Raw genomic sequence first — 26273 nt, forward strand, 5'->3', positions numbered from 1 at the left:
GATGACTTATGTTGGGCTCAGACTTGCCAAATTTCACCATCAGTCTCTGCTTGCATTAAATTCAGGCATATCTAGTAGGTCTTTTCTCATCCTTCTTTGCTACTAGACTGCAGACAAGAATTGAGTAGAACAGGAAGGATGTTCCCTCCACCATCCAGACTCACATCATGGTGAATCAGGGCTTCTCAGGTATCTGAGTCCGCAACATCCAAGCCATCGCTCCAAGCCCTGAGTCCCAGGACATGTCTCCAGGGCGTAGGGATACAGGGGGCAGGGGCTATGGGGGAGGGAGCCTTGAACCCACACCCCCACTTCACCAGATCAGTTCTGCTTATATCTGTGCCGTCTGCTTATATCTGCTTATATCTTTGAGGTCTGGAAGAAGCCAAATGCAACCAGAGGCCATTTTTTTTTTAAATGAAAAACCAAATCAAACCATAGATACAGTCCATAGATATAGTCCTAGGTAAAAATCCCAAACTCTTAAGAGAAATGCCTGTTTAAGCCTATTTGTAGGGGTCTTAAATACGTGCCGCGGCTTTCAGTCCAGAACAGTCAGGGCATTATCACAGGACAGCCCACAACAAAGAGCCAACAGGTCCAAATGTCCAGGGTCCAGGGGAAGAGCCAGGAGGGTGGGGGTGCCACGGTCAAGTTGTGTAACTTAGTCCCAGTTCTCACCTCCCTAGACTCTGCACTCACTCAAAAGCGCAGAGTGGCCCAAGAGCCAAGCAAGGTGGTGTGGGGGTCACAGAGGTCAGGAGCCTGAGCCCAGGGAGCATGTCCTGGGCAGGGAGCCGTGGCCAGAGGTGAGGGGCGGGGCGAGGGCACCGAGTGCAGGCTTAGCCTTCGCCTGAACTTGTCGATCTGGAAGGCCCTCTCCGGCTCTAACGTTTCGGACTCTGACTCAGCGGGCAGCCGCGTGGACCCAGTTGCTGGGGGAAATGCTGCGTGCACATTTATTCTGGGTTTGGATATTTAAAGAGCAGGGAGTGTTGCGCTACATTTCGGAAGTGCTTGAAGAGGGAGGGGGCTGCAGACCGGGCTTTTCTTTAAACAGTTATAGATATCCTGTCCTGATCTCTCCGTCCACAAAGAGTAATTTTCTTCCCCTAAGAATCTGACGTGGGTCCTGCCCATTGTGTCTGCCTGGCTGGCTCCGGGCTGCTCAGTCCGGGCAGGAAGCAGGTGGCCCGAGGTGGGACATGTGCCCAGCCCCCTCCCCGGCCGGCCGTGGGTCCCCATCCAAGTGCCACCCGGCTTCCAGAAGGCAAAGCGTGGTGACGGCCCCCTGGGCTGCAGGGAGGGAAGCAGAGTGTCGGTCGGGTTCTGCTTGCCACCCGGGACCTGGGGCTGACCCTCCCCTGGGGATGACAAGAAGGACACCCCTGGGCTCTCAGGGGTCTTGGCACAGGTGGTAGCCCCAGCGCCCCTTGGGACACTGGGGAGCCCAGGCTTCCTCTTCCACGCCTGCTGTTTTCACTGGCTCAGGAAACTGACCGATAGCTGGGACTTTGTTTTCAAAGCCCTGCGTCATTTTTACTATTTAAACGGCCACTTCGGGCCGCTTTTAGGGAGGTGGCCCTTTTGTTGCTTTTCTCACTCAGGATGTTGTTTCCAGTAGATTTCCTCACAGACTCTGTCTGCTGCCTCTGTTTGCCTGTCTGAGTGCTCGTGGAGAAGTCTTCCAGAATCCAGGCTGAATCAGTGAATCGGACCGGGGGTGCTGGGAGGAGCGCAGTGGAATTTTTTTCTGATGACATTTATTGTTTTCCTTTCTGCTCACAGAGGTCATCTTGTCCATATGCTCGTTATAGCACATTTGAGAAACAGAGGACATAAGTGTAGGTGATAGAAGAGGGAAGTATCACCCACAGCCCCGCGGCCAGAGACCCACCACTAGCGGCCTTCCCATGTGGTCTTTCTTTTCTTTTCTTTTTTTCTTTTCTTTTCTTTTCTTTTCTTTTCTTTTCTTTCTTTTTTTCTTTTCCTTTCTTTCTTTCTTTCTTTCTTTCTTTCTTTTTTCTGACTGGCTCATGCTACACGTATTGCTAAGGAGGCAGCTTTTTACACCCAACACTGTCCTGAACATGGTCCCAGGCCCTTGGATGTTTTGTAGGCACAGTTTTTAAGCCTCTTTTGCTCTCCTTGGGCTCTTCTGCCAGCAAAGCAACATCAAAGACATTAGCCAGTGTTCCCAAGGAGAGGACAGGAAAACTGAATAGATACCATAGTTTGATCTGTATGGAAAGCCTAGAGGGCTGGGGTGGTGGGTAACTTTTATTGTCTTCTTTCTCTTCTATGGTTTGCACGGTTTTCTGGAGCAAACCTCGGAGAAGAGGCAGAATGATGCAGTGATCGCATGCGCAGCCTCAGGCAGCCGGGGGCGCGGGGTCCTCGCTGCCGCTGTCTAGGCACGCGGCCTGCTGAACTGCGCTGTGACTCAGTTTCCTCACCTCTAAAGTGCGAACGGTGATGCTACCTCCCCGTAGGGAGGTTCTGAAGTTCAGATTTAGTAAAGTGATGCATGAGAAGCCGGGTAAATACGGGCGAACAGTAATCCTTGTGGCTTCCCATTAGCCTTATCGTAGTAGAAATGCTGAAAGTTACGGGCTTCTGTGCTGAATTGTGTCCCCTTCAAATTCATCTTTGATGTCCTAACCCCCAGTAGCTCAGAATGGGACTGTGTTTGCAGATGGCGCTTACAGGGAAATTGAGTTAGAGTGAGGTCATCAGGGTGGGCCCTAATCCTATATGACTGGTCTCTTTACAGGAAGAGAGTGGGACCTAGACACCCCCAGAGGGAAGACCAGGTGAGGACCCAGTGTGAAGGTGGCCATCTGCAGGCCAGAGAGAGAGGCCCCTGAAGAAGCCAACCCTGCCAACACTCTGACCTGGGGCTTTCAGCGTCTGAAACTGCGAGAAAATAAGTCCTGTTGTTTAAGCCCCCGGCCTGTGGTACTTTGTGTTGGCGGCCCTAGCAAACCAATATAGTTCCTTAGTGCGAATATTGGCGCTGGAGTTTGCGGCATCTCCGCCCTGAGTTCCTTACATTCTAAGAGCAGTGCCAAGAGGTCTAAGAGATGGTGGGAAAATCTCAAAGAAAAAGAGCCCCTGCCTTTGACCCAGCAAAACAGGCCCCGTTCTCCTTGCCCACTCCTGGAAGCTCCCTCGTCTTCCCGGCAGGCTCAGTGTCCTGGGGGTGTCCTCGGGGGCCCCCTCGCTCATGCCTCACCACGACTGTTTCTCCCCAGAGAGCAGCCATGGCTCTCAACTCCGTTTGGAGAGAATTCACTCCTTCCTCCTCCAGGAGCCATTTTCCCGTAGAAAATGCCCTCTTTCCTGAAGGTGTCCCTGCATTTGAATGAAGGGGTTTTAAAACCTCCAGACACCAATAAGAGAATGTTTTCATGCATGTGCCCTTTGCCTCACTAACGGGATGGTTTTTTAGGGTAGGATTTCTTTTGAATGCTTAAATATATTTATTTTTTATTATTTTTTTTAATTTATTTTGTTGTGGGAGGAACACTTCATAAGAGATCTACCTCCTTGACACATTTTTTTTTTAAAGATTTATTTATTTATTTATTTGACAGAGACAGCCAGCGAGAGAGGGAACACAGCAGGGGGAGTGGGAGAGGAAGAAGCAGGCTCCCAGCGGAGGAGCCCGATGTGGGACTCGATCCCGGTACGCCAGGATCACGCCCTGAGCCGAAGGCAGACGCTTTAACGACTGCGCTACCCAGGCGCCCCCTCCTTGACACATTTTTAAGTGTGTAACGCGTCGTTGTGGACCAGGGTACGATCTTGTGCAGTAGTGTCTAGACTGTATTCATCTTTTCTCCACTGAAACTTCATGCCTGGGGCTGCGTAACTCCCCTCTCCCTGCTTTCCCGCCCCTGGCAACCACCATCCCACTCTCTGAGTCTGTGAATTTGACTTTTTTATTTTAGATACTTCATGTAAGTGGGATCATGTCTTTCTGTGACTGGCTTATTTCACTTAGCACAATGCCCTCCAGGTTCACCCATATTACAGACTTTCTCTGTGTTAAGTCGGAATGGTATTCCATGGTACGTATACACCTGAGCTTTGTTATCCACTCCTCTGTCGGGGGTCATTAGGCTGTTTCCACACGTCGGCTACTGTGAACAATGCTGCACCGAATGTCAGACTACTGACGTCTCCACGAGATCTTGATTTCCGTTCTTCAGGCTGAACGCGCGGCCGTGGGATCTCAGGGTAGGATCTGGAAGACACGGAGAGGACGCCCCTGGGACTGCACGTGCAGGGCCTCTTCATTCAAGGACAGCTAGCCCTCCGCCGAGAGTGCACAAGGGGGAAAAGTGGCTGTTGGGTCAGAATATTTTTGTCTTTAGGGGGCGCCTGGGTGGCTCAGTCGTTAAGCGTCTGCCTTCAGCTCAGGGCGTGATCCTGGCGTAGCGGGATCGAGTCCCACATCGGGCTCCTCCGCTGGGAGCCTGCTTCTTCCTCTCCCACTCCCCTGCTGTGTTCCTTCTCTCGCTGGTTATCTCTCTGTCAAATAAATAAATAAAATCTTTAAAGAAAAAAAAATATTTTTGTCTTTGCCAGCTGAGGGTCAGCTCCTTCTCCTCGGCTGGGAGTTAACCACTGCGCCTTGTCTGCTAAGCCAGCCCCTCTCCAGCCACCCTATTTTCTCAGGAGACAGTCTTATAAATCTGGCTAATAACTCCCATTTCATTTCCCCAAACTCCATTAGAGGGAAATTATAATGAAGCTCAAATACTTGCGAGGTTATTCATGGGAAAGACCTTTGGCTTTTAAAGAATGCATTTTAGATGGCTGGATTAATCGAGTGGCACATTACAACACGGCCCCGCTGAAGTTTGCAGGAGGTCCCTGGCTCCCGGCGTTGGGCATTACACCATGCTGCCGGGGAGCATGAATTATCTTTCCAGGAAGAGGCAGGAATTAATATGTCAGAGGGAAAAGAGGCACTGGCAGCACTGATGAAAGCCCCGGACCCTTGCTCCTTGTCAAGGTCCTGCGAGGTGGAGTCCAGCTCAAGAGCGAGCACCCTGAGCAGGTTCCTCTCGGAGAAGGGCCCGGCGCAGAGCAGCAGAGAATTTATGCACTGCGCCTCCCCATTGGGCCCTGCTCACCCACAGGGGCTGGGGCAGGAGCCTTTGTAGCCCTGGAAAGAGACACTTACCTAGATGCTTAATTTGTGACGGGCGCGTTGAAAACAATATGCTGATTTCATTCATTTTATTACCTTCCTGGCACAGCAAGTTAATTAAAAAAAAAAGTATGGTTGCTGCCTTGTGCTCACTTAAGAGGTTGATTTGTAATGTAAATCTATGCATTTGTATGGGACATACATTGATAGAAAAGTAATAATAATGATGATAGCGTCTATCATTAAATGAGTTCCAGACCCGGGGGAAGGAGTTACACACAGGTTATTTATAACCCTGCCAAGCCAACGTTAGTCAATTCATTTTATTGATGGAGAAACCGAGGCTCAGAGTGGTCAAGGCGTTTGCCCAAGGTCACACAGCTGAGACGTGGATATGCTGGAATTTGACCTCGCTTACAAGACAGTATTCATGGCAGGGTGAACTGGAACTTCTCTCTGTACACCCTGCGCCATCTCCCCATGTCATCACCATGGTCAAGGGAGGACCCTGGGCATTAGGGCAAAGTAAGACTGACAACATAGTTCACCATTCTGTAACGTGAGGAAGCTGAGGCCTGTGACCTGCAGCAAGCTATAGGCTTCCTACAGAGATGCAATTTCAATAAGACACAGTAGGTTAAGCATAAAAGATGAAAAAAGATACAGTCTGCTAACCATTAATCAAAAGAAAACTGGAGAGAGGATATTAATATAAGACAAAGTAGATTACAGAACAAACAACATTTCCGGGGGGGGGAATGTCATTTCATAATGATAAAGGGATCAATTAATCAAGAGGACATAATAATTCTGAATGTTTATGTACTGAGTGACAGTCCTTCAAAATACACGAAGCGAACGCTGACGAAACTGCAAGAAGAAATAGACAAACTCACAATTATAGTCCAAGATTTCAAAAACCACTCTCTCAATAATTACTAGAAGAGGTGGGCAGAAGATTAGCAAGGACACAGAGGACTGGGACAACACTGTCCCCCCACTCGGCTTGATTGACATTTGTAGATCACTTCAATCAGCCGGAGTGGAATACACGTTCTTGGCAAGCACACACAGAAGATTGATCGACCACATCATACTCTGGTCTGTAAAACAAGTCTCAATATATTTAAGCAGATTCAAGTCCTACGAAGTACATCCTCTGACCACGGAGGGAGTAAATTGCAAATCAATAGCCAATATTTGGAAAATCTCCAAATAATTGTAAATTAAACAACACATTGGTAATTACCCAGTGAGTCAAAGAAGAAATCACATGATTACCTTAATTGCCATATAAAAATCTTTTACAATATCCAACCTTTGTTCCTGAATAAACACACACACACACACACACACACACACACACACACACACGATGTAGACTAGTAGTAACTAGTCTCTATTTCATAAGAGGCATCTACAAAAAAATATATAACTAACACGCTAATTGATGGTGGGAGACTAAATCCTTTCCCTCCCCTAAGGTCTGGAATAAGAGATGTCTGCTTTATAACTTCTGTTTGACATTGTACTGGAGGCACTAACCAGGGAAATTAGGAAAGATAAAGACATAAGAGACATTGAGATGGAAAGGGAGAAGCAAAGCTCCCTTTACTTGTGGACAATATGGTCATCTATGATCAACGTGATCAGCTAAAAAGTGAATTATTGCAAACCAGCAGGGTACAATATCAATATACAAAAATCATTTGTTTTGTTTGTTGTTTTGTTTTGTTTTTAGAAAGGGAGAGAGAAGGTGGGGGCAGAGAGAGAGGGAGAGAGGGAATCTTAAGCAGATTCCACACCCAGCTTGGAACATGATCACAACCCTGAGATCATGACCTGAGCCGGAATCAAGAGGAAGACGCTTGACTGACTGAGCCACCCAAGTGCCCCTCCGCCCCAAATCACATTTATTTCTGTAGGCTGACAATGACTAACCAGGAGTTGGAATTAAGAAAAAATATTATCATTTACAATGGCATCCAAAACTATGAAATTGGAATAAATTTGACAAAAGATATGCAAGATCTGTACACTGCAAACTGTGAATCCTTGTTGATGGAAGTTGAAGAAGACCTAAATAAATTGAGAAAGATACCTTATTATGGGTGAGTAGACTCACTATGGCTAAGATGTCAGTTCTTTCCACATTGATCTATTTATAGAGTTAACACAATTCCTACCAAAATCCCAGTTGTTTTTATGTAGAAACTGTCAGTTGATTCCTAAATTCATATGGAAATGCAGAGAACCTAGAATAGCCAAATAACTGAAAAGGAGGGACGGCTACCTGATTTTAAGTCCATAGAAATTAGGACTTTGAGCTCTTTCTTGTATTTCTTTTCAAGCCCAAAACCTTGCCTGTGACTCCCTAGAAGTGCTCTCATTGACCCGAGGTTGAGGATGAGCTTGTGGGGAGGATGGGTCCCCAAAGGAAGACCTGAGGGTGTGCCAGAAAAGGAGAATGGACAGATGTGTGACACACAGAAACAACAGATATCCATCGCAGGAGGGCCACGAGAGGAATTCAGGCTGAGCCACTCATTTCCTCTCTCAGTAAAACAAATGTGGTGCAGGGGGCATGCACCTGCTGGACAAACGACACACCTCAGGGCCACAGAGCCCAGGAAACAGTGGAGGAGGTATTCAAGGGACACTTGATGAAGACGTAAGAATGTGTCCTGTCTTCCCTTGTGAGGCATGGGAAAAGTCTGAGGGAGCAAAGCTTCCCCCTTTGTCCCTTCTCCAGCGATATTACCTTTAGACCTGCCGCCATTGTTCAGTGGAGAATTTCTTTCCTTTTTTTTTTAAGATTTTATTTATTTATTTGACAGAGATAGAGACAGCCAGCGAGAGAGGGAACACAAGCAGGGGGAGTGGGAGAGGAAGAAGCAGGCTCACAGTGGAGGAGCCTGACGTGGGGCTCGATCCTGTAACGCCGGGATCACACCCTGAGCCAAAGGCAGACGCCTAACCGCTGTGCCACCCAGGCGCCCCCAGTGGAGAATTTCTTACAGGGAGTTCAGTCGTGGGCATTGGCCAGCCTGAGGTCGACAGGACTGTGTGACCCTAGGAAACAGGACAGTACTGTTCCTCCTTCTTTCCTTGTCTAAGCCCCTCAGATAGAGGACGATGGAAAGGGTGCCCATTGCAGAAAGACCAGGAGCCCTGGGGTGCCAGAGAAAGTCTATGTGGGGGGGGGGGGTTAACAGTCAATGTTCAGATTATGCTGTGGGTTGGAATAGCCAGCCTTCAGTTGCAGAAAGGGCTGCTACCCAAATAATATTGGAATGACACATAATAAACAAAGTAACTTGCAACTTCTCTCAGAAGGAGCTGCTTTTAGAGCCCACAGACAGAGACCTGGCCCTGGAGCCCCTTTCCTGACCCTCCCTACCCTAGCTCTCTGTGCCCCCACCACAGAAACTTCCAGATGGCAATCTCCATGCTATAGGTCCGGGGAAAGCAGATAGGAATCCTCAAGTAGAGGAAGACACTTCAGTCACTTCCCAGGTCACACACAAAGATGTGTTCTTGTCCTTTGGCCACCATTCCTAGTACTAGAATGATAATAAAATTGCAAAACTTACTTCAGGCCTATTATGTGCCAGACACTATTCAAAGTGTTGTACAAAGAGCGACTCTTTGAATGCTCACAACTGCATGTGGGAGTTACTGTTATTATTCTCATTTAACAGTTGAGGAAACTGAGGCACAGACATATTGGTAACTGAGCCATGACCAGCCTCTGTGTCTTCCCGGAACTCCTTTCCATTCAGCCCCATCTTTTCTGGAAACAGTTGCTTCCAGAACACACCCCGTGCCTTAAGAGCACCGGGTGATACAAAGAAAACAACCATGTTATAAATACATACACTCAAGTCCCATTACTTAGGAGGACCTGAACTTCCTGGTCTTTTTCAAACTACTTTACTATGTTCAGGTTTCTCAACAGCTCCTTATTTTACTACCATTGACCCTTAACGGTGATTTTCTTTTTCCCTCAGGAGAAAGGAACATTTGTCCCAGGATGACTTGGTATCTCCTTGGAAAATCAAAACTGCTAAAACGGAAAAAATGGGATAGTTTCTAACTACCAAATCCATGGTGGGCAAGGCTGTGTGTGGCGTATAGGGACAGGAAGGGAGGGCAACTCATGACTTTCACTACAGATCCCTACCAGAAGGATGTCAGACCGAATATTGGACACCAGGTCGCTGTATCCAGACTTCATCTCTTCCCTTTTAACTTTTTATTTTGAAGTAGTTACAGATTCCCAGGAAGTTGTGAGGCTAGTAGAGAGATGTCCTGTGACCATTTCTCCAGCTTCCCCCCAAAGGTGACATCTTACACAGTAACAGAACAATGAGAACGATTGACATTGGTACAGTGGTGTCACACACTGGGGTGTTTTATCACATGTGCATGTTTGTGGGACCAGCACCGTAGTCAAGATCCAGAACTTGTTCCTCATGACAAAGATCTCCCTCCTTCTCCTCCTTCTCCTCGTTCCTATCCCCTGGCCACCATGAATCTGTTCTCCACAGCGTTCATTTTGTCATTTTGAAAATGTTATGTAAATAGAAACATAGACTATTTACCTTTAATGTAATTATTGTTATGGTAGGGACTAAGTCAGCCTTTTTATTTTATTTTTTTCTGTTTGTTCCCTTTGCTTTCCTCTTTTTTTTTCCTGTCTTACTGTTGGTTACTTGAACATTTTTCAGAATTTCATTTTGATTTTTCTACAGTGTTTCCAAATGTATCTCTTTGTGTAGATGGTTTAGTGGTTGGTTTAGGTATTATGTTATGCATACATAATTTATAACAGTCCATCACTGTTGACATTTTACCAGTTTGAGTCAAGTGCTGAAACCCTCCCCTCTTTTCATTTCCTATTACTCTCCCTTGTTTATGATATAATTTCCTAAGTATTTCCTCTTCATGAATTTCGAACCAGTTGAACGCTGTTACAATTTTTGTTTCAACCAAACCCAATTTAGAAAATTCAAGAAGTCTATGGTATTCATCGTTTTAATATTCTTCCCATTGTTCTTTTTCCCTCCCAGAAGTTTCTTTCTGTTCAATAATTTTCTTTAGCTGTTTTAGAGTACGTCTGCAGGCCACAGAGTCTCTTAGTTTTCCTAATCTTAAAATATGTCTCTTTACTCATGAAAGATATTTTCACTGGATACAGGATTCTGGGTCAACAGTTCTTTTCTTTCAGCACTTGGAAAATATGCTGCCACTTCTTTTTGGCCTCTGTGGTTTCTGATGAGAAGTTTACTGTCATTCAAATTGCTTTCTCCCTCAAGGTAATGTGTTGTTTCTCTCTGATGGCTTTCAAGAACTTTTTTGAGGGCGGCACCTGGGTGGCTCAGTCGGTTTATCATCCGACTGAGCTCAGGTCATGATCTCAGAGTCATGAGACCGATCCCGGTGTCAGGCTCTGTGTTCAGTGGGGAGTCTGCTTGAGATTCTCTCTCTCCCTGTCCCTCTGCCTCTCCCCACCATGCATGTGCTCTCTTTCTCTCTAAAATAAATAAATAAATTTTGTGAAAAAATAATTTTTTTTGGTCTTTAGTTTTTAGAAGTTTGACTATGGTAAATCTTGGTATGGTTTTCTCTGGGTTTATCCTCTTTAGGCTCCATTCAGCTTCTCAGATCTGTAAATTTATGTCTTTGCTGAATTTTGGAAATTTCCAGCCATATTTCTTCTACTGCCTTTTCAGCCCTTTTCCTCTCCTTTGAGGACTCTGGTGACATGAATGTTAGATCTTACAGGATAGTCCCAAGGTCCCTGAGGCTCCGTTCATTTTCTTTTTCATTCTATTTTCTTTCTTGTTTAGACTGGGTACTTTCTATTGTTTTATGCTCAAGTTTATTTATCCTTTCCTTTGCCCTTTCCATTCTGTTGTCAAGCCCATCCATTAGGTATTTGAAATTTTGGTAATCATCTATTTTTCAGTCCTAAAATTTCCACTTACAGAACTTATATCCCTGCATCTTCTATTTCTTGGTTGAGATTTTCTTTTTTGTAAGTGGGTTTGTAATTGCTTGTTGGAACATTTTTATGATGCCTGTTTTAAATTCCTTGTCACATAATAACATTTGTATTGTCTTGGTGTTGGTGTGTGTTGAATGTCTTTTCTCACTCATTGTGATTTTCCTGCTTCTTGGAGTAGTAAGTGATTTTTGTTTGTATCCTGAACCTGGATATTGTGTTACAAGACTCTGCCTTTTATTTAAATCTTCTTTTTTAGCAAGTTTCCACTGACACTGCATAGGTTGAGGTGAGGCAGAGCTCTGCCCCACTGGATGGTGGTGAAAACCGTGGTTTCCCATCCACCTTCCTCTGACACTGTGGGAGGGGGAGGTGCCACCTCATTACCACTGGGTGAGTGTGAAAGTTCAGTGTCCCCTCGTGGTCTCCACTGGCCCTAGGGAGAGGGTTATAACTGGTGGGTGGGACTGAAGTTTCCAGATCCCTACTCAGTCTTCTCTGATGCCAACCTAGTGGGCAGGAGAAGGAAGGGCACCTCATTACAGCAGGTGAGGTGGATATGGAAGCTCCCTGTTCTGCCTGTGCCGATGGAGTGGAGTGTGACAATTTTTTCCTTGGTGTTTGGCTGGGGGTGGAGTAGTTATTGTCCAAAAGTTTTCCATCTTGCTAGGTTGCCCCTTTTCTTGGTCCTTTACCTAGGGAAATATATTTACACTGCCAATATTTACATTTATATTCAATATTTATATATAAATATATAAAATAAACATTTATATATTTATTACTAAATATAAATATATTAATGTAAATATATATTTACCTCAGGGTTTTTATTTGTTTTTAACATGAGGAACAGAGACAGTGTGTATATTCCATCTTGGTCTGGAGATCTAGTCTTAGAAGAAAAGAACCCTCCACCCCAAAGCACAAGGAGAAGGATTAGCCTTGACCCCTGCCAATGCCCCAACAACAGCAGCTCAGCGAAAAAACCACCAAGATGGGAGCAGAGACTGTTTGCTAAGCAGTGAGCTCTCAGCCTTCACCTCATATCACACACTTGATCCATTCAGTATGTTTTCTTTTCTTTTCTTTTTTAAAATTTTTATTTATTTATTTAATTTATTATTATTATTTTTTTATTATGTTCAGGGTTCACTCAATATGTTTTCAACTGTTCAGCCATTTTACAGACTAGACTTTGTTTTTGCAGAAATAGGCCCCCCTTCTAAAAATGACAATTTGCCATTGTAAGATTTAAAAGAAAAAAAGTCCCACTGACCTTGAAAACTTTTCTAGAAGCAAAGTTATAGCACTGTAGTTAGAGTGCACGTTGCCCTCCAAGAGAACTCGTTTATTTGGGGTATCACTTCTGTAGATATTATTTGTCAAACAAAACCCAACGGGAACAAGTCACCTTCCTTTAGACATAATCTCTCCCCTCGGCCTTCAGTGGGTCACAGGGACCCCTGGGGGCTCCTGTATTATTACAACTGCCTGGAGAAAGGCCAGGCTTTGGGCTCTAATAAATTAACAAAAAGGTGTTACATCGATCAAGCACAACATTGGCTTTAGTCCTGGAAGGTTTGTTAAGGATTCAGTGACCAGTGACACTTGCAATTAACAATTAGTTACCAAACACCTGCAAGCTAAATTTAACAAGTACAGCATTTCTGCCAGTGTTTTCTTTTTTAAACCTTCAGTCATTTACTCATTCAACAAATATTTACTGAACACGTATTTTGTGCCAGGCACTGTTCTAGGTGCTAGAGATACGACACCAAAGAAAACAAACGGAACTCTGCCCTCATGTTGGCTGACATCTACTGGGAAGACATATGATTAATGTAATAAGTGAATGAAATACACAGCACGTTGGAAGCTGGTAAGTGCTCTGGAGGGAAATGAAGCAGGAAAGGGAAGTGGGAAGTGCCCGTAGGTCGGGTTGCATTACAATAGTGTGGTCAGGGAGACACAAGAGTGTGTCACCCTCATCGAGAGGGTGACATTTGAACAAGAACTTGAAGGAGGGATAAGGTAGGTAAGGGGGGGGGAGATGTTTGGATGACAGGGCCGAGACACTCCATGCAATAGTGACAGCTCTGAGATGAAAGTGTGCCTGATCTGTTCCAGGAACGTCGAGAAGGCAGAGAAGACTGCACTGGGTAGATTCCTAGTCAGGTCAAGTAAAGACAAGTCTTGCGAGTGGGGTCTTCCTGGCAACCAGCCAGGTGTGGGAATGGGGTCCAGGCTACTGGTTTTCACTGAGATTGCAGGCTGCTGGTTTTCAAGGCTACTATGGAACTGGGGATGAGAATCTGATAAGTTACAGCACCATAAAGCTCACTGTTCTGACTGAGAGTCTGTTTTTTTTTTTTTTTCTCTAGTAAACACTCTCCAGTTGCAGCAAGCCTTTGGTTAATTTTCTGAGTTCTGAAAAAGTCAATTCTGCTGATTTTGGCCACAGTTCTCATTGTTTTTGCAGAGGAGAGGATTTTCAGAGGTCTTCACTCCATCATTCCCTCTGCCATTGCTCTTGAAAGGACACTTGAGGCTGGAAATCGACATAAACAAAGTTGACTCAGTGGGAATCCACCCAGAGTTTTAGTGGCCATGCAGTTTGGTCAGACCAGGGGCCCCATGCTGCAGGACAGTGGGAAGAGGGCAGGACAGACAGCTTGAAGCTGTTTTCAGACTGGCATTCAAAGGTTTTGAGGAGAAGAGGGAACTGGTGAAAATAATGTTTTAAGATTAATCTGGCAGGGAGTCTAGGAGGTGAGCAAGAATAGAAGCAAGAAGACGAGTTAATTTAGTGAGAAGGGAATAATTGTGTACCTGGGAGAAGCAATAAGAACAGGTTGGTGTGAGAGCCTTCTGAAGGAAGCTTCTGTGGAATGGTCAACGACTGGTTATAGGGAGGGCTTCAAAGTACATGTGTGTATATCACTGTTTTCTGGAACTATTGACAGTGAGATGCCATCCCCTCAAGTTTTCTTCCTGCTAGCCCGGAAGTTATATAGCTCCCAAGGGGGTCCTTCTGGCTTCCCCCTCTTATACTGCTTGCCCCCCATGAATGACCCTCCCAGTGAAATAGTGGAGTATCTTGAAATTCATGGCCAGTAATTTCCCCCAATGGTCTGCTCCTGGGTGGGGAGGCACAGCTGGTGTTCACACAGCCAGGCTTGACTGTAAACACATGAAATTCTTGAATCATAGAGCTCCCTAACTTAAAAAAAATTAAGTTTGTCATCCGTTTGCTGGTGGGGGGCACTGTGCCGAGCAAAAGAGGAGCCTGGCACTTTCCTTCTGGGTTATCACTGATAACCAGAACCTCTTTTCTAGGTACATTGGCCCAAAGATAAGGGTGTGTGTATGGCGGGATTGGATCAGACACAGCAGGTGCCAAGCTGCCCCCCCCAGCCCCCGTGCTGCTCTCTCTCCCAAATGGTGGATCCAATTCCTTCTTTAGGTATCTCCAGACATTTTGATCTTTCAGACAGAGACACACCTCAAGTTCCAGGCCAGATCAGGCCAAAGTGGGGAGACTGATTAAGTCAGACACAAAGGGTTTCCCAAAGTGTATTCCATGGAATTCTGGTCTCATGAATATCTCCTCAGAAAGAGGTTTAATAAGGTAAGGAAATGCTCCATTCTCTATTTCCTGTTATACGAGTCACAGTGCATGTTAGTACATGGAAAGCTCTGAGAAGTCCTGTAATAAAGAAACTTTCAATCTATTTAAATTAGCATTTCCTAGTGCTCACTGACCGTAGAACTCGTTTTCCTTTGGACAATCCACTTTGGAGCCAGGCCTTTAGCAAATGTCCCTTACTCTCTTCCCCTATCTTTCTCTGGTCGGACACAATATGGGCCATTCACATCCTTGTTCCAGGGGCTTCAATCAGTGGGGACCCTTGAAAAAATGAGGACTTCATTTCAGCACGTGGCTGCCACTCAGACAGCCCAGATGGGACAAGCTTACTCTGCCAAATTGTCCCCAAAGATCCTGAAACCTTAGAGTTTATTCTTAGAGACTCGGAAGGTTTCATCTGCTGTCTTATCTCAGACCTTCCTCTAGGGTCCTCAGTATAAAGCGGGGTAAAAAGTAACAGTACTAACGTTGTGGGATTGTGGTGAAGTTAATACCTGCTCATGAATGGCAAGCGCTCAGGACAATTCCTGCACGCAGTGAGCTCTGTATCTGTTTGCCAGTCTTGGTCTGAGGACTTTCCTTCCCTTCCCTTCCCTTCCCTTCCCTTCCCTTCCCTTCCCTTCCCTTCCCTTCCCTTCCCTTCCCTTCCCTTCCCCTCCCCTCCCCTCCCCTCCCCTCCCCTCCCCTCCCCTCCCCTCCCCTCCCCTTCCTTTTCTCTTCTTTTCTCTTCTCTTCTCTTTTCTTTTCTTCTCTTGCCTGAGGACACTTGTTATTGACTTTTTTGGTATTCATTATTGTTAAATTATGATTATTATATAATGTTAGCATGGATCTAGTCTTCTTATTTTTTGGTATAAATGGTGAAATAGTCCTAAGTAGTTGTCTGTCTTGTGTGCAAGTGCACGCAAAACACACACACACACACACACACACACAAGACTCCACTCTCTTCCTCTGAATTCACTGATTCCCACTGATCTATGTCTCAGGGCCTGGGGCCCAGTTACAGCCCCCCTGAGGTATTAACTCAAAAGATGAGAGAAAGAGAGAAAAGAGGCTTTCTTTGGGGAAGAGAGATGGGAGGAAGGGGGTGGGGCCTGCGGATATACAGGACCATTGTTCACCGAAGGTCCCGACAGTTTTATAGGAACAACACAGAGAGCTGTGGGCCGGCCATTCCCACCGAGGGGAAGAAGAAGCCACTGGTCCCTGTCAATCTCTCCCAGAGTAAGGTGTGTGTATCATGTGTTAGAAAACACGGTGGCACATGCTGGGAGGAAAAAGGATGTAAGTGAATGGGAAGGCTATTTCCCCCGGAGGTAAATGCTGGCTGGGAGGGCGGTGGCTCCCTTCTCCCCCAGAGAGGAAATGGCTGGTTTGGGTGTGCTCTCGGCCGCCCACCCTTCCCCACCTCCTCCTCGCAAGGAGTAGAGACGACTGCTCTCCCCGGTACAAGCAGGCACTGGAAATGAGGTAACAGCAAAGGGGTGTTTTGCCTGTCGCCAGTGAGGGAACATTTCTGAGAAAGTCGGCAGGCTCTGGAGAGCCCAGCCTTGCCTCCCTACTTTTCTGAAGGGATGGGGACAGAAGGGAAGCCAAGGAGACCGGGCCAACATTGCCAAACAGAAAAGGTGGGGGCAAGAACTGGGCATGCCAAGGTGCCCCTTTGGGAACCATGCCACAGGGCGATGCGGTGTTGTGTGTGTACCCAGAAAGATGTGTCACTTACCATGCTTTAATGACAAATAAAAAACTCTTCAAAAAATATATGCCTCCCTGTGCATCTTCGCCCGGTAATGAAAGGTGACAAGGGCGACACAAACCTCACTGGCTTGCCCTTCTCCTGGGCAAGAAGAAAGCTGCCGTCAGAACTGCTCTGCGCTGAAAGTTGTTTCTTCTCTGTCACCCCTGCCCTGGGACAACTGAAGCAGCACTGGAACCTCCAAAGTGAGGCCCCGTCCCATCGATCCCTGGCCACCCGGGCCTGCAAGGGCGGCGGACCCTTGTCACCGTGCCACCAAACAGAATGCAAGGTTGGGTCCCCTGCGAGCTGTCTGACATCTCACACACAGAAAAGGGACAGGTCCAACTTAAAATGTGTCACTGTCTCCATGCCCAGACTGGGAGGGACAGCGCTGAGGGGCGGGCATGGGGCCAGGGAGGCTTGGGAAATGATATGCTGTCTGCCAGGTAGCGGGCCCTGCTGTGCTCCAGGCCTTATTTACAACCCAAACATCGCCGGTGCTGCCAAGTTCCCCCTGAAGGTGATGTGTCGGTCTGTGCGACCAGTGTCCCAGGTCTCTACCTGCAGAGTGGGGGTGCGGATGAGCTCTCAGCCAAGCTCTGGAGCTACTGCCGCACCGGGAGGGCCAGGAAAGCCTTCAAACTTGACTCCCGCCCCCCTGGCATCTATGGCAGCCAGGCCCCTCTGGAACCCAGCCCCCAGGCCCCCTGCCACGCTGCCACCCCCACCCCTCGCCCCGAGAGCTGACTCTTTCGCAGGCTCTGCCCTGATCTGTGTGTCATTTGGTTTTGTTTGCAGAAACTGTCGTCTGCTGCCGCTGCGACGGCCTGCCCGCCCCTGGCTGCCTCGTGGGCAGCTCCTAGCAGGCGGGATTCTGCAGGCCTCGCCCCGCCTCCAGCCTGGCCTGCGGCTCTGTTCTGCTGGGCCCTGGTCACCACGGCTGCCTCTCCAGTCAGGGTGTGCAGCTTCCATTTGTTCTGGAAAAAGTCCCCATGGGCAACCTGGGCCTGCCTGGGAAGCCAAAGCACAGGCTTCCAGGAATGCTGGGGCCGGTGTCCAAGCTCCGCTCCTCGCTGCTCCAGTTCAGGGAGGCCTGTGGACTCGTTTCTTTGTGTCCAGTGGAAGATACCAAAGGCCTGTGTGAGGAGGGGGTCACCCAGCCGGGACAAACCACCGCATCTCATCTTTCCTGAAGGCTGAGGCCAGGCAGGACAAAGGCGGCGGTTTCCCTTCCCGGGAGCCGTGCAGAGGCGCGGGCAAGGCGGGGGCCGAGGCTTGTTCAGTGAACTCAAGCAGAGCTCTTCTCTGGAGGCTGCTGCCTTCTGCCTGCTCGCCGGGACTAATCATCTCAGGCAGGCCCTGGGCCTCCTACTACAGGGCCTGAACTGGGTGATCCGCAGGCTTCCCGGACCCCCACCAGCTCCAGGACCAAAGCTGCAGTCGGGATCATTCCTCATAAATAGCACTCACCTAATCCAAGCGCTAAATTAAATGAGACTTAAAATAGTCCCACAGTCAACACCTGGTTTACTGCGCCTGGTAGCCAACAGCTGCCACGTTACTAAATGCGCATTTTCTGTGGCTCCTTCCCCGCTTTCCAAAGCTCCATCGCCGGCATTGAAGCCGAAGCTGTTTTTCTGTTGTGCTGGGTGTGGTCGGCGTGTTTGTAGGCAGGCCTGCGGAGAACAGTTTGACCACCACGGGCCCGCGTGATGGTCGTTCCGGCCCTCCCCACCGCACCGCTCCCGCGGCAGGAGAGCTCCTTTCTCTTCCCCTCGGCGCCCCGCCCCGGCCAGTTTTGTCTGTCTCTCCGTCTCACAACAGTGACCTGCTCTAAGCCCCGGCCCATCCACCACCACAAGTCCCCACACTCACGTCTTGCTTTCAGCTCAGGCCGCCCCAGCCTCAGGCCACCGCTGCAAATACTCTGGTCACCTGCTGCGGCCACAGCCCCGGGCCTCTCAGCCAGGGCTGCCCAGCGGGGCCCCAGTGCGGATGCATATATGTTTGGGGTTCAACAAACATTATGCTAAGTGTCACGCAGTGCCCTGTGTGTTGGGCTTAACAAGAGGAATAGCCACAATTTCTGCTCCCGAGACATCAGAGGCTTGAACGACAGGGGTAGAGGGGGTCCTGTGTTGCTAGTTTATTCATTCATTCACTCAAGCTTTACGAGGGCCTTTTAGGTGCCAGATACAAGGACACTCCAGATCCCAAACTGAGTGAAACCTAGTGTCCACCACACAGGAGCTTGTGGCCCAAGGGCAACATTAGATAAACCAACGTATACAGGGCAGGAGGCCACCGATGATGGCAGACATATGCGGAGGAAGAAGTGGGGGCCCCCAGGGGCGGAAAGCTCCAGTCCGGTGTTCCGGTGATGATGCTGGAGCTGAGTTTTCAAGGGTGGGGCAGCAGATTAACGGTGGTCCCAGGTCTTTGCCACTCCTCCCACCGAGAAGGAGACGCTCCCTCTTCTGCCCTTGAATTTGGGATGGGCTAACTTGCTTGACCAATAGGATGCAGCAGAAGTGATATTCTGGAATTTCCGACGCTAGATAAGAAGGCTTGCTGCATTTACTTCCTGGCTCTTGAAACCTGTAAACAGTCTGACTGTCCTGGAGGGGTGACAGGCAGGTGCTCTGACTGACGGTCCCAGCTGGGACCAGCCTTCCAGCCAACCCACTAAGGCAACAGCCATGGGAATGAAGCTCTCTTGGACTCTCCAAACCAGCCCGCCTGCTAGCTGACTAACACTGAGGGACCCCTGTGGATACCATGAGGAACAGAAGAATTGCTCCACTGAGCCTTGCCCAAATTCCTGGTCTACAAAATATGAAGTGAGTCCTAGAAGGTAAAGCTTACACGGGGGTGGGCAGACAATCCCTGTTAACGGGGACAGAGAGAGCATGGAGGCTGTCCTCCTGGTCGCAGGACATAGCATAGCCTGCTGCTGGGTGTCTCAGTCGTGGGCTCCTTTCTCTTCATCGAGATAAATTATCACCCCCCCCCCCCCCCAGATGACCACTCCCTACTCCACAGTTAGGTATTCTGGCCTTCACGGATTCATTTTCCGATTTGTTCGAAATACAAGAATTTGATGTATATTCATCACAGTAGCACACTGATTCACCGATTCTCAGGCACCGGATTCAACACGTGAATGATCGCATATCATGCTCACCACAGCCCCTCGCACTAGTTTTAAAAATGAAAATCTGTTTCACCGTAGTTGCGGTATTAGGGAACAATGTGATCACACTGTGAATTTTGTGTTTGATTTTGTCCACACGCACCGACAAAACTAGGAGGCAAACGACTGCATCCAGCCGCACCTCCAACACCTCGCGGTTACCGGGGTGCACCTGCGTGGGAGCCGCGCCCTCCCTTCCGGGGTCAGTACGCTCCAACCGATGTTCTCCCTCCGCTGAGAGGGCAGTCGCTCGCCAGCACCCACTTCTGGAGAGGACCCCAGGTCTCCCGCAGGGCAGAGCGCCAGCCTGTTCGCAGCGGGTCTGGCCCTGTGTGGGCCGGGGCTACCGTCAGCATTAGGCTTCTACCTTATTCTGCGCGTCGCTGAGTACGTGTTTGGGTGCTGTGCCCCAGCCCCGTGTCCCGCACAAGCCTGGAGCTTTCTGTCTTGCGCTGTAGCACAGCAGTGATTGTTCGGAACGCCTGGTCCTATCGTGGCAGAAGCGACCGCGCGCGTATCTCCATCTTAAAGATGAGCAAGGGGAGGTGAGAAGCGGCTGGTCCAAGCTGCTAAGCCCGGCACCCGGAGGTCAAACGTCTGGTTGAGAAACCAGACCCTGCCTGGGCTCCCCTGTCTCCCGGTGCCGGGCTTTGAAGCCCTGCACTGCGTTTCTGGGTAAATGGAGAGAAAAGGCTACTGGAGGGGAGGCAAGGCTTTGAAACTCCCGACTGCCCTAATGTAGTTCCCTGGTGTCCCTTTCCTCTCCAGCACCCCCCACCCCACTCCCACCCCCTGGGCGCACTAGCGCCACTGCCCAGACCCTTCCTCGGTGCCAGCCTGTCCCCCGCCCAGGTTCTACCTCCGTAGTGTGTGGTGCGGGGCCCGGCACCCATCCGGGCCTCATCAATGCTTCTGGAACCTACCACGCTGAACAGGTGGCTTGGCTGCGGCGGGCAGGCAGAAGGAGCCAGCCTCCTGGGGCAGGCGTGGAGCAAGGCCGGGAAGGGCCAGCGGTAGCCTGCATGACACCGACCCGCCGAAACACCGGCGCGGTGGGAACCCTGCCCCCTACACCTGATCCGGAACCAGAGGGACAGTGGTCCCCTGCCTGAGGGGCTGCTGGCAGGCTCTAAAGGTGAAGCAGGCTCCTTGCCCCTCCTACTTGTCCTCGAGGCTGCGTAGCTGCTTTGCTTTGCCATCTTTTGCTGGGGTTGCCAGAAGTCCACCTAGGTTTTATAGCTGATCCCAGGGGACCCCCCCCCCCAACTCACTGCAAACTGCAAGGTTCTCTCTCTGTGTCTTTAGAAGTCGATGCCCCGTGGTTTCCCATGCTCCTTTGGTAATTAATCGTAATCAATCCACTCTGTGATGAGGCTTAAGTCATCACCTGGTGTTATTAACTTCTCAGGTACAGGCAGATCCCAGCTTAAGATGAGTTGGGTTCTCAGGTCAGTGGAAAGTGCTGTTGGAATCGGAACACGTAGTCCCATAGAAGCTGTGCTGCGGGGGAGGGTGGGCCCCTAGGTCATCACCTAAAAGCCTGTTTTACCCATAATGTGGCTGAGCCAGACCACAGCAGAGTTTGGCATGCTGGAGGGGTGGGGAGCTCACCCAGGAGGAAAGGGAAAGCAGAAGAGTTGATTCTTCCTGAGCACAAGACCAGCTGTCAGGAAAAAACAAAACAAAACAGAACAACTCCCCTAAATATTGAAAGGATTGAATGCACATGCTTCCATCTCTCCTTCTGGAACTTTTCCCATTTGCTGTTCTCTCTTTCCTCACCTGTGCCTCATGCGTGCCCTTGGAACACCCAGGCAAATGTTCCTGTCCTCCAGAATTCCTAGAATTTTCTCCCCCAAACCTCCCCAACACCATGAGAGTTCTCATTTTGTCTGTAGGGATGAACCAAGCAAGACATTAGGAGAGAGACTACTAAATGCACCACTGCAGGGAGCGTGGTAGAGAGGTCAATGGCAGAGGATTGGAGTTCCAGCTACTGAAGGCTGGTGACCTTGGATGAGGAATGAACCTCCAGCCTCAGCTTCTTCCTCTGCTGACGATGCAGTTATAAGGGTGCAGTGAGGAGGAGGGAGAGCACGTGGGTGGCCCTAACTGCTTTCCTGGGTGGGCATCTTAAGAGCTCCGTGACTGTTTGCTGTGAGGCCGTGTAGGACTCAGCACCCAGCCCGGAAGGCAACCCTAATGGGAAATCACCCACGCTTCTCAAATATGTTTGTTTGGACAATTTTTTTTAGCTTCTGTTTCTTCAAATATTAGTTCTTTTCTATTTTCTCTTATGTGTCCATCTAAGACTCCAATTTCATTTAGTTGAAACTTTTTTACTGATTCTCATATGTCTGTTAAGCTTGAAGAAGCATCTTTTTCCCTGTCCGCTTCATCCTAGATATTTTTACTCATTTCTCTTCCAAGTCATGAAAACCTGTCTCCTGCTGTGTATTATCATTGTTTCATCTATCAGATCCTAATTTTCCATTATTGTGGTTTTCTTTTTCTTTTTTTTTTTTAAAGATTTTATTTATTCATTTGACAGAGATAGAGACGGCCAGCGAGAGAGGGAACACAAGCAGGGGGAGTGGAGAGGAAGAAGCAGGCTTCCAGCGGAGGAGCCCGATGTGGGACTTGATCCCATAACGCCGGGATCACGCCCTGAGCCGAAGGCAGATGCCTAACAACTGAGCCACCCAGGCGCCCCACATTATTGTGGTTTTCAGTTCTAGGAGGGTCATTTGGTTCTTTCTTCGAGATTCCAGTTCTCAGGTGAAAATTCCCCATCTTCTCCATTTTTGTCTTGAACTGTTGAGCAGAGCTATTTAAAACCCATGTCTGTTAAGTTTAGCATCTAGATCGTCTCCCTCTGATCTACGTTCTGTTTTATCTCTTTCTATTCCCTGTCTCCCCCATCCCTCACCCCACTCCATTGGTTGCTATCTCCTGGTTGTCAGGTCATTTTTTATTTGCATGTTGGACATCATGTGGTAAAAATCATGGAGAGTTTGGCTGATGCTACCTTCTTTCAAAAAAGATTTACTTTTCTTCTGAGCGGCTGACAATTTGCTGATCTCCTTGAGATCATTTCAGGTTTTCTCTTACTCCTATGGGCTAACTCTTCCAAGTCCTCAACTAAACACTTGGGTGTTTATCAGTGACCTTCGTTCTTGCCACACCCTGAACTCGTTTCTGTGTCTCTAGCACTGTAAAACTCTGGTTACTATTTGACTTTTTAACCTCTTAGAGGCTGATTTCTGCTTAGTTTCTCAGTCTCTACATGTGATGGATTCTGTGATACACTGGCCAGGTCACCATTCAGGAGTGAAAGACTTATTCCCCCAACTACTTAGAGTCTCATCCGAAGGCAGCCTCCAGGGGCGCTTGGGTGGCTTAGTTGGTTGAGTGTCTGACTCTCAGTTTCAGCTCAGGTCATGATCTGATGGGTTGTGGGATTGAGCCCTGCATCAGGGGAATCCTTACTCAGTGGGGAGTCTGCTTGAAGATTCTCTCCCTCTACCCCTCCCCCCACTTGTGTACATGCTTTCTCTCTCTCAAAAAAAAAATTCTTTTTTTTTTAAAAATGATTTTTCATTATATTGTTAGTCACCATACAGGACATCCCCGGTTTCCGATGTAAGGCTCGATGATTCATTAGTTGTGTATAAGACCCAGTGCACCATGCAATACGTGCCCTCCTTACTACCCATCACCGGTCTATCCCATTCCCCCACCCCCCTCCCCTCTGAGGCCCTCATTTTGTTTCTCATAGTCCATAGTCTCTCATGTTTCATCCTCCCTTCTGATTACCCCCCTTTCTTTATCCCTTTCTTCCCCTACCGATCATCCTAGTTCTTATGTTCCATAGATGAGAGAAATCATATGATAGTTGTCTTTCTCTGCTTGACTTATTTCACTTAGCATTATCTCCTCCAGTGCCGTCCATGTTGTAGCAAATGTTGAGAACTCGTTCTTTCTGTAACAATACATGAATGTCCCATAAGAAAATGAATTTATTGTGGAAAACTATCAGAAGGAAGTAGGTAAGGGTTTTATTCAAATGACTAGAGGGTTATGAAAGAACCAGAACAAAATATAAACCTTAGGAAGATTAGGATAGAACATCCTAGGACCCAAGTTTATAGATAGAGTCTAGGGAGCTAAGACCACGGCCATTTGTATGCACCAGGGTGAAGGAGATTTTCCTACTTCTACAACTTTTTGCTTTATTGGCATGAATGGAGCCCCTATTCTCATTGGCTACTGCACAGATGGCAGGTATCAGCCCAGAAAGATAAGTTCAGTGTGGCCAGCATGGATGATGGGGTTTCAGGAAAGAGAGAGCACTGCACACTCCAACCTTATTCCCGATAACTTTCTATAAATTAAATCATTTTTTTAAATTCTAAAAAAAAAAAAAAAAAAAAAAAAAAAAAAAAAAAAAAAAAAAGAACTCGTTCTTTCTGATAGCTGAGTAATATTCCATTGTATATATGGACCACAACTTCTTAATCCAGTCATCTGTTGAAGGGCATCTCGGCTCCTTCCATGATTTAGCTATTGTGGACATTGCTGCTATGAACATTGGGGTGCATATGGCCCTTCTCTTCACTACGTCTGTATCTTTGGGGTAAATACCCAGTAGTGCAATGGCTGGATCATAGGGTAGCTCAATTTTTAACTTTTTAAGGGACCTCCACACTGTTTTCCAGAGTGGCTGTACCAACTTGCATTCCCACCAACAATGTAGGAGGGATCCCCTTTCTCCACATCCTCTCCAACAATTGTTGTTTCTTGCCTTGTCTATTTTTGCCATTCTAACTGGCGTAAGGTGGTATCTCAGTGTGGTTTTGATTTGAATTTCCTTGATGGCTAATGATTTTGAACATTTTTTCATGTGTCTGTTAGCCATTTGTATGTCTTCATTGGAAAAGTGTCTGTTCATATCTTCTGCCCATTTTTTTATTTGTTTATTTGTTTCTCATGTATTGAGTTTGAGAAGTTCTTTGTAGATCTTGGATACCAGTCCTTTATCTGTAGTGTCATTTGCAAATATCTTCTCCCATTCCGTGGGCTGCCTCTTAGTTTTTCTGACTGTTTCCTTGGCTGTGCAGAAACTTTTAATCTTGATGAAGTCCCATAAATTCATTTTATCTTTTGTTTCTCTTGCCTTTGGGGATGTATCATGAAAAAGGTTGCTTTGGCCGATGTCATAGAGGTTGCTGCCTATGTTCTCCTCTAGAATTTTGATGGATTCCTGTCTCACATCGAGGTCTTTCATCCATTTGGAGTTTATTTTTTTGTATGGTGTGAGATAGTGGTCAAGTTTCATTCTTTTGCATGTAGCTGTCCAATTTTCCCAGCACCATTTATTGAAGAGTCTGTCTTTTTCCCACCCGATGTTTTTTCCTGCTTTATCAAATATTAGTTGCCCAAAGAGCCGAGGGTCCATTTCTGGGCTCTCTATTCTGTTCCATTGGTCTATGTGTCTGTTTTTGTGCCAGTACCATGCTGTCTTTGTGATCACAGCTTTGTAGTACAGCTTGAAATCCGGCATTGTGATGCCCCCAGCTTTGTTTTTCCTTTTCAACAGTTCCTTGGAGATTCGGGGCCTTTTCTGTTTCCATACAAATTTAAGGACTATTTGTTCCAGTTCTTTGAAAAATGTCTTCGGTATTTTGATCGGGATAGCATTGAGAGCGTAGATTGCTCTGGGTAGCATGGACATTTTAACTATGTTAATTCTTCCGATCCAGGAGCATGGAATATCTTTCCATCTTTTTATGTCTTCCTCAATGTCTTTCAAGAGTGATTTATAGTTTCTAGAATATAGGTCCTTTACGTCTCTGGTTAAGTTAATTCCAAGGTAACGTATGGTTTTTGGTGCTATTGTAAATGGGATGGATTCCCTAATTTCTCTTTCTTCGGTCTCGTTATTCGTGTACAGAAATGCAACTGATTTCTGAGCATTGTGTACATGCTTTCTCTCTCTCAAAAAAAAAAAATTCTTAAAAGAAAAAAAGAGAAGCCAGCCTCCAATCATCACTCTTTTTTGGGGATTGTCTCTTCTGAAGAAAACTGTTTCCCCCAGGATCCACCACATTCCAGGGGTACCTGTACCCTGTTCAACAACTCACGGTAACTCAGAAGGTGTCTTCTCGTTCTAGAACTCCCTGTGGGGTCAGCAGAGGCTGGACCTGCAACACAGTCTTGCCTTCTTCTTCTCCCTTTCACAAAGGTTGATCCTGAATACCCTGTCGTGAACATCATACTTACTAATCTCCATCTTAGGGAACCCAACCTGCAACATTAGGCCTGTATAAGCACAACTTAGAAGCCAGCAAATGCCTCCAGGGGAAATTGTGCACAGAATATTAGGCACATATCAATGCATTTCCTGTGTCTTCAGGATCTCGGCCCCTTTGGGGCCCTGGTTGCCTTGGTTGCTCTCCAGTGCTTTCCAACAGTTGGCCTTTGTATTTTATCCAGCGTTATAGTTGTTCTCAGTGGGGG

Source organism: Ursus arctos, unplaced genomic scaffold (genome assembly GCF_023065955.2).
Source record: "Ursus arctos isolate Adak ecotype North America unplaced genomic scaffold, UrsArc2.0 scaffold_30, whole genome shotgun sequence".
NCBI classification, from domain to species: domain Eukaryota; kingdom Metazoa; phylum Chordata; class Mammalia; order Carnivora; family Ursidae; genus Ursus; species Ursus arctos.